The 8,328-nt window shown below is 30.9% G+C and overlaps 1 pseudogene; it reads right to left on the reverse strand.

Moving 5' to 3' along the window:
* Positions 1-2,237: 2,237 nt before the first annotated feature.
* Positions 2,238-3,212, reverse strand: LOC120596742 (olfactory receptor 6C2-like; annotated as a pseudogene).
* Positions 3,213-8,328: the final 5,116 nt, after the last annotated feature.

Genomic DNA, 8,328 nt, shown 5'->3' on the forward strand with positions numbered 1-8,328 from the left:
GAAAATGTTCAGTACAGAAATCAAACATCAAGGTAAGCATGCGCCACAAAGCTGTAAATCTCTGTCTCTTTTACATCTGATCTCTATTCAGATTAACTTTCTCAAACATTTATTGCACCCAGAAGAACACACTCCACAGCATGAGCTCCTTCCTTTACTTTTTCTACAAGCAAACCTCTTTGAGGGTAAGATCTCAATCAGAAGATATGATAATAATTTATATTTATAGGTATGTCATCCAAATCGCTTTAAAGATGAAAGAGCCCTGCTTTTCTCATGTATTTACCTATTACTTTTAAAAAATTTTTATTATTGGTTTCAGGTATACAGCACATTGGTTAGACCTTTATATAGTTTATGAAACGATCCCTCCGATTACTCTATCACCCCTCTGGCTCTACACCTAGCCATTATATTACAGCTGACTACATTCCCTGTGCTGTGCTCCCCAACACCATGTCCATCTATCAACTACTAATTTGTACTTCTTTAACCCTTCACCTCTTTCTCCCAGTCTCCCAATCTCCCTCCCTCTGGTTGTCACCAGATTGTTCTCCATATTTGTGAATCTGTGTTTTTTTCAAAATCTGTTTTGATGTATATTCAAGGATAAAGAGAGAAATTGCACAAGGGTGAACTAATTTAATTTTTTTTTTTTAGCTGGCCAACAAGTTTGAGTTACACTCTGGAGATTTTTGGGTAGATTATAGAATGTAACTAACTGCATATCAACCTCTCATTATTTCTTCCCAAAAGATTTTTGGGTAGATTATAGAATGTAACTAACTGCATATCAACCTCTCATTATTTCTTCCCAAATGATACAAATTAAAATAGAAAAGTAAATTCTACACCAAAGATGAACTAACCTTTTGTGTAAAAGGTCAGATAGTAAACATTTTTGGCTTTTAGACAGAAAGTATCTGTTAAATTATTCAACTCTGCCTTTAAAAGTAGCCACAGACTATATGCAAATGAGCAGGAGTAAACATGTACCAATAAAACATATACGAGAACTAGTCATGGGTATATTTTACCCTCAGACCTTAGTTTTCTGACTCTTGTTTTAGTATGTTGGTCTTACTCCTCAGGTACTCCTACGTGGCTTTCCCAGTGTTCAGCTAGAAGCCTGTGCTTGAAAAGATATTAATAAAGTCTCTTCACTTTGGCTGGGCCAAAACTCCAAGCCCATAGAATGCTCCATCTCTAGTATCTCTGTTGAATCCTTAGCCTTATTACAGGTACACCTGGACTATATTTGCCCTACATGTGTTCAATTAATCACTTATTAGCCAAGGATGACGGGGGAATTTCTTCTGCCCAGATCTCAGCTCAAAGTAGCCCTGACCAGAAGATGCTAATCACTTTAGCTGACCTGATCTCTACCCAATTCAACTCATAGAGAAAATTATGTTGATCTTAGTCTCTAGCTTATAGTCATAGTGTGGACTGAATTAGTGCTAATTGTGGACTAATTTACTAAATTTCCTTTTCCAGAGGGATACAGTTTTGAACTGTTTATTGTCAGAGTTTTCTCATGTAGTTGATCCAGTTATATGATTATTTAAGGCAGAAAATGTGGGAATAAACTAGTTACTCTGGCAGAGCTGGAAGCAAAATTCTCTTACTTTTTTAGTTTGTTTTATTTTGGTTTGTGTCCAGTATGAGTACTTGCATGCCATTGTCAAGCAGCTGTGGTCTAAATTTTTTTTCCTGTTTCTGGAAGTAAATCTTCTAAATATTCTAGCTTGCTTATCTCTTTTGTATATCATATTTGTTTCCAGATTCCTGATATTTATATTCTTACTTTTGTTATAACTTGTTTTAATTTTACTTGATATTTCTATTTGAGTTCTTTTATTTTAAAGTTTCAACATATTTATGTATGTAAAGTAAAGGAGTTTAGCAAAACCATTCTTCCAAAAATTTCCTAGGAAATATAAATACTATATTTAACATGTTATATAATTTTTTTGAATGATATTAGAAAAGCACAATAAGAGATGAGGGAGATTTTGTTTAGTGGAAATAATTTTCATGTTCTTTTAAAAAATTTTATTTATTTAAATTTGTTTCAAGTATACAGTACATTGGTTAGACATCTGTATAGTTCATAAAATGATCCTCCCAATTGCTCCCTCCCTCATGTTCTTTTAATGAGAGAAACAAATTATGTGTTTCAAGTAGTTTCACAAATCAAGATTTGATGAGTTGTGAGGTTAACCTGACTGAACTAGTTAGATCTTCCATAAAAATGTCAAGAAACAATCTTTCATTTTCATTTGATAATTCAAATTCAGTGTGCTCTTACTTAAGATAAATGCAATTTTCTTTATTATGTCATCGAAAGCTTGTTTCACTTGCTTGTTCCTCAAGATATAAATGAAGGGGTTCATTAAAGGGGCAACAGATGTAGTGAGCACAGATACCCCTTTATTGATGTCTACCGCTTCTTTGGCTGAAGGCTTGATACAGATGAAAATACAGCTGCCATAAATGATAGAAACAACAATCATGTAAGAAGAACAGGTGGACAAAGCTGTTTTTCTTTGCTGAGAAGGAAATCTTAAATTGTCCTAATAATATATATGTATGAAAGAATGACACCTATCAGTGTAATAGTGAATGTCAACACTGAACAGATGATAACCATCTGTTCTATGAACCATGTATCTGAGCATGAAATCTTAAAAAGGGAGAATGCATCACAGCCAAGATGGTCTATGGCATTGAAGTGACAGAAGCAGTGTAATGATGATCTTCAACCCAGAGATCCAGCAGCAGAGGATGAGAAAGGTACAGATCCTGTTGTTCATGATGGTCATGTAGTGAAGGGGTTTACAGATGGCCACATAGCCGTCATAGGACATGGCTGCTAGGAGAAAAAATTCTGTGGCCCTAAAAAGGCCAATAAAAAATATTTGACTGGCACAAGCATTGTAAGCAATGATATTGTCTTCAGTTGATAAACTGTACAGGAATCTGGGAATACAGATTTGTGAATGAAATTTCTAAGAAGGAGAAATTTTGAATTAAAAATACATAGGCGTTTTAAGATGAGAATCCATGAGTGTAAGAATGATTATAGTCGTATTTCCAGTAATGCTCAGCATGTAGGTAAGAAATTGAAAAATAAAAACCAGAACTTTCAGCTGTGGATCCTCTGTATGTCCCAATAGAATGAATGTTGTTATTGTTGAGTGATTTCTCATTACTAGCTTTGAAGTTTTAGGCTGTTCCCCAAACTTTTTGGCACCACGTACCAGTGCTCCTTTGAGAGTCTAAGGTGTGATGATCTGGGCTGGAGCTGAGGGGGTGATGCTAGTGCTAGGGAGCAGCTGCAGATACAGATGAAGCTTCACTGGCTCACCTGCCAATGACCTCCTGCTATGTGGCCCAGTTCCTAAAAGGCCACGGACTGGTACTGGCTCACACCCCAGGTTTGGGGAACCTTGTTTTAGGCAAGCTACATGTAAAACATCAGAAAAGAAGCATCTAAACAGAAGAAAGAAAGTAATAAGGCAAAAGTCAATTAAACAGAAAACAGAAAAATAAGAGAGAAGATTAATAGAATTAAAAGCTGATTTTTGGAGAGGATGAATCACATCGATAAAACTGTTGTGAGACTGATTTAGAAAAAAAAAGATTAAGTTGATCCAGAATGAGAAATATGATGTAATTACAGCTTATAAGATCTTAAAATGGTAAAACAGAATATTTTGAAAAGCTCTGTAAAGTAGATTTGGCAACTTAAATAAAATGAACTAATCCTGTGAAAGATACAGTCTACCAAAGCTAATTCAAGATGAAATATATAACCTACATATCCCTGTATCTGTGAAAGTAAACAAGTACATACTTAAATCATCCCCAAAATAGAACACCAGGCACAGATGTCTTAATTATAGATTTCTACAAAATATTAAAAATAAACAAAAATTGGTATATTTTTATTTTGTTTATTTTTACCAATTTATTTTATTTTTACCAAGTTTACACAAATCCTTTCATAAAATAGACATTAAAAGCAATTATAACATTAACTGATTGAGCTTCCTATGTATAGAAACATAATACAAGTAATAACCACAATAAAAAGAGGAAGAATAGATGATTCTACATAGTAATAAATGCTCTACATTTTATCTCCAATGGTTAAATATTGATTCTCAGTGATCTGTGAAATGTTCAATGTATATTATAATACATAAACCACACACCTTTTTAATGTTAAATATTTATATTAGAAAAGAAGAAATATTTCAACTCAAGCATATAATCTATGCCAACAACAACAACCAAAAAAACGGTAAAATAAACCCAAAACGTTAATGGGAGGAATGATAAAGATAAGATCAGAAATCAACAGAACCAAAAACAAAAAGACAATGAGGAAGTTAGTGAAGCCAAAAGTTGGTTCTTTAGTGATTAATAATATTGTTGAACTTATAATCAGACTGACAAGCAAAACAAACAAACAACAAAAAACAAAACAGTGAGAGAAAGAAAACACACTAGAAATATCAGAAATAAAAGATATCACTCCTGATCTCAGATATTGAAAGGATAATAAGAGAATACTATCAATAATTCACTCAAATATTTTGGACAACTGAAATGAAATAGATGAATTTTTAAAGTCCAGAGACTACCAAAATACCTCCAAGTATAAACAGAGAGCTGAATAGTCCAACAACCATTAAAAAAATTGAATTTGTATTTCAAAATGTTCTAAAGCAAAATTTTCAGGACTAAATATGTAAACATAAAACATCACCAATTCTATACAATCTCTTTGAGAAAGCAGGAGTAAGGAACATATCCCACCTTAATTTTTGAGGATTTAAAAATACTTGCTAAATTTATATAAAAGGCAAAAGCAAAAAGAAGTCAGTTTTGAAGACCATAAAAAATTATGGGAAATTTTCACTACAGATATAAAGACTTATGTTAAAGAAACTACAATTAACACAGTATGATGCTAAAAATGATAGATTTTTTCAGAAAACAGAAGACATTAGCACACTTTATCTATTGTATAAGGAGAGTATTACTTTGATATTAAAATCAAAGAGACACATTACAAAAAAGATTATAAATAATACCCTCTATGAACATAGATAAAAATCTTCAATAAGAGAATAATAAATCAAATTCAGCAATAACATTATCTGTACAGTGCATCATGAGGTGACATTTATCTTAATAATTAAAAGTTGGTTTAATATTTTAAATCAATTAATTTTATTCTCCATAATAACAGAAAAAGAGAGAATACATATTTTCTTCCAAATAGTTTCAGAAAAAAATTTGACAAAATTCAACACTTATTTATGCTAAAAATCTCTCAGTAAAGTAAATGCACAGAAACCTTCCTCGATGTGATAGACACTAACTTATCAAAAACAAAACAAAATTTCTGCTAATATCAAACATAAAGAGAAAAGCCAGAAAGCTTTTCTCTAAAATCATGAACTATGCAAGATGACTACTTCATAGCTGATATTCAACAATGTGCTGGAGTTCTTAGCCAATAAAATAAGATGAGAAACTAATGATGACATTGTGATTAGAAATAAAGAAGTTAAATTGTTTTGTCTTGTTACTAACATTATTGAGTAGACATAGAATCTAAGTAATCTATAAAATTTCTACTTATATCAGTAAGTCAGCTTAGTAAAGGCACAAGATGGAGAGTTAATATATGTATATGAAATTGTGTTTATGATTACCAACAACGAATACTTGAAATTAAATCATTTAAACATGAAACACTTGGCAATAAATTAAACAAATTATAATAGGCTGGCAATAAAATGGAAATTATAAAAAAATGATATTAAGATAAGGATAAACTAACTCATCGGAATAGAACAATGTTTACTGAAATTGAGTAACATAAGACAAATTGAGGGATAAAGTAAAGTCTTATCACAAATGATGCTGCTACAGTAAGAGATATATATGGATAAAAATGACACAACAAAAAAATAAACTTGAAATAATAGATCCTAGATCTAATAAAAACTCTGCTTTATGGAGATACTGTTAAAAAGTGAAAAGTCATGAACTAGGCAGTGTTTATTAAACATGTATCTGAAACAAAGATCATGTCTTTTGTATGTATATATGAATATATATTCTGTATATTAAATACATTAGTAAATATATATTACATATATACACACACAATTTACTAATAAAACCAAACAGCCAATTAAAAACTGGTCAAAGATTTGAACATATGTTTCACAGAAAGAGACATGAATGGCAAATGTGCACATGAGGAGATGGTCAATATCATTAGTCATCAAGGTAATGAAAACTAAAATTACTAATATTCCTAAGGCTAGTCAAAATTAAATGTACTAACATTAGCAAGTATGGGAAAAACATTAGGAATTGAGATTTTTTTATATTGCTAGTGGAAATATAAAACAATAAAACCATGGGTAAAGGGGATCAAATATATGATGGCAGAAGATTTGATTTTGGGTGGTGAGCACACAATGCAATATATGTATGATGTATTATTGAATTGTACCTTTGAAACCTATATAATTTTATTAACTAATGTCACCCCAATACAGATTTTCAGTTTTAATTTTATAATTTTTTTTATGGTTTTTCTTTTTAAAAAATTCTTTAAAAAATTTTGCATTTTTAATTTTATCATTTCTTAATACATTAAGAAATTAATGTGTTAATTTCTTAATACATTATTAAGAAATGATAAAATTAAAAACTTACCTGTTATGTGACATGGTCAATTCATTCCAAAGAATGTACCCAAGAGGAAACAAAAAAATATGTCCTGAAAAAGGCTTGCTAATATCAACTTTATTGATAATAACCAAAAGTAGAATGAAATAAAAGTAAAGGTGGGTAAGTAAAGAAATAAGTTGTGGTGTATTTATACAGGGAATGTTATATAGCAATAAAAAGATGTGTGAAACAAATCTATGTGTGAAATGTGGGTAAACTGCCAAGCAGTATGCCAAGAGAAAATATATACACAGGAAAGAGAAAGTATCATAAATTTTTAATTTATTTCTAGAAAAGACAAACCAAATCTATTATGAGGGATTAATTGAGAAAGAGCACAATCACTATGAGGTAACAGAAATTTATGTATCTTGATTTCAGTAAAGGTTATAAGGATGTCTATATACATTTGTCAAAACCCACTGGAATGCTACACTTAAAATATGTTCATTTTATTGTATGTAAGTTATATTTTAATAAAATTGATTTGAACAAGGCAAGTCATGGACTGAGAGAAGATATTTGCAACAATTGTTAGGAACTGCAACCAGCATTTATAAAATTCTATTACAAATCAGTAAGAGAAAAATATCAACCTAGTAACAACTAGACACATTTCTTCAAAAAAGACTATATCTAAAGGCCAGCGAGCATAGAAAAATGTGATATTTTTAGTATGTAGGGAAAAAGAAATTAAACTCAACTGCTAAAACTCTGCCTCTATGATTTATTCACTTTTCTGTAATGTTAAACTACTTTTAAATTTAATAATTTCTTAAAAGACAAAGCAAATCCTAAGATCTGGCCATTTCATCTGACACTAGTATTCTGTAATAGTTTTTTATTTCTACACTTTTTACTAATGTTTAATGAACAAAACTCTTTTTTACATATGTCCAGTTTACTACAGTAAGAGGAAGGCTTGGTATTGATTAGTACAGCTCAGGTTAATACCCACTCAACCACTGAATTTCAAATTTTAAGGACTGCCATTTATATGAAGCTTTGAAATAATAAATTATCTTCACAAGTTTATATATATACATCTTGTATTAACTTTATGTAGTCTCTACTTGTCTTCTCTATAACTTTATCTTTCATCATTACTCCGGCCTCAAAAATTTGGCTTTTTTATCTACTAAATCCACTCTCATCATTCTTGTTCAATTCATTATTATTACTCTTCTTTTACCTTATTGCTCACATTTGAATAATAGCCAACATGTTTAGAATGTATATCTTTAACATGTTATACAAGAGTCCACCTTTTCCATTCCATCTATTTCTACCTTACTTCAGATTACCATATTTGATATGAAACACTCATGCTCTAAGTGGATTTCCTGTCTCCTATTTGATCACTTTAATCTATTTTCTTTACCGTATCTAGAATAAGTTCTGAGACACCATCTCAATTCTTCTGGACTATGTTAGGTACTAACCACTGTGTTTCTGTATCCATTGTAGCTATATCAGAGGTGTTAATTTATTGTTTGTCATCCAATTAGACCGTGATAGTTTTGAGATCAGGGCCTATTTGATTCGAAGTAATATGCTCAGATC

The sequence above is a fragment of the Pteropus medius genome, unplaced genomic scaffold, assembly GCF_902729225.1.
Source record: "Pteropus medius unplaced genomic scaffold, Ma_sr-lr_union100, whole genome shotgun sequence".
Classification (NCBI taxonomy): domain Eukaryota; kingdom Metazoa; phylum Chordata; class Mammalia; order Chiroptera; family Pteropodidae; genus Pteropus; species Pteropus medius.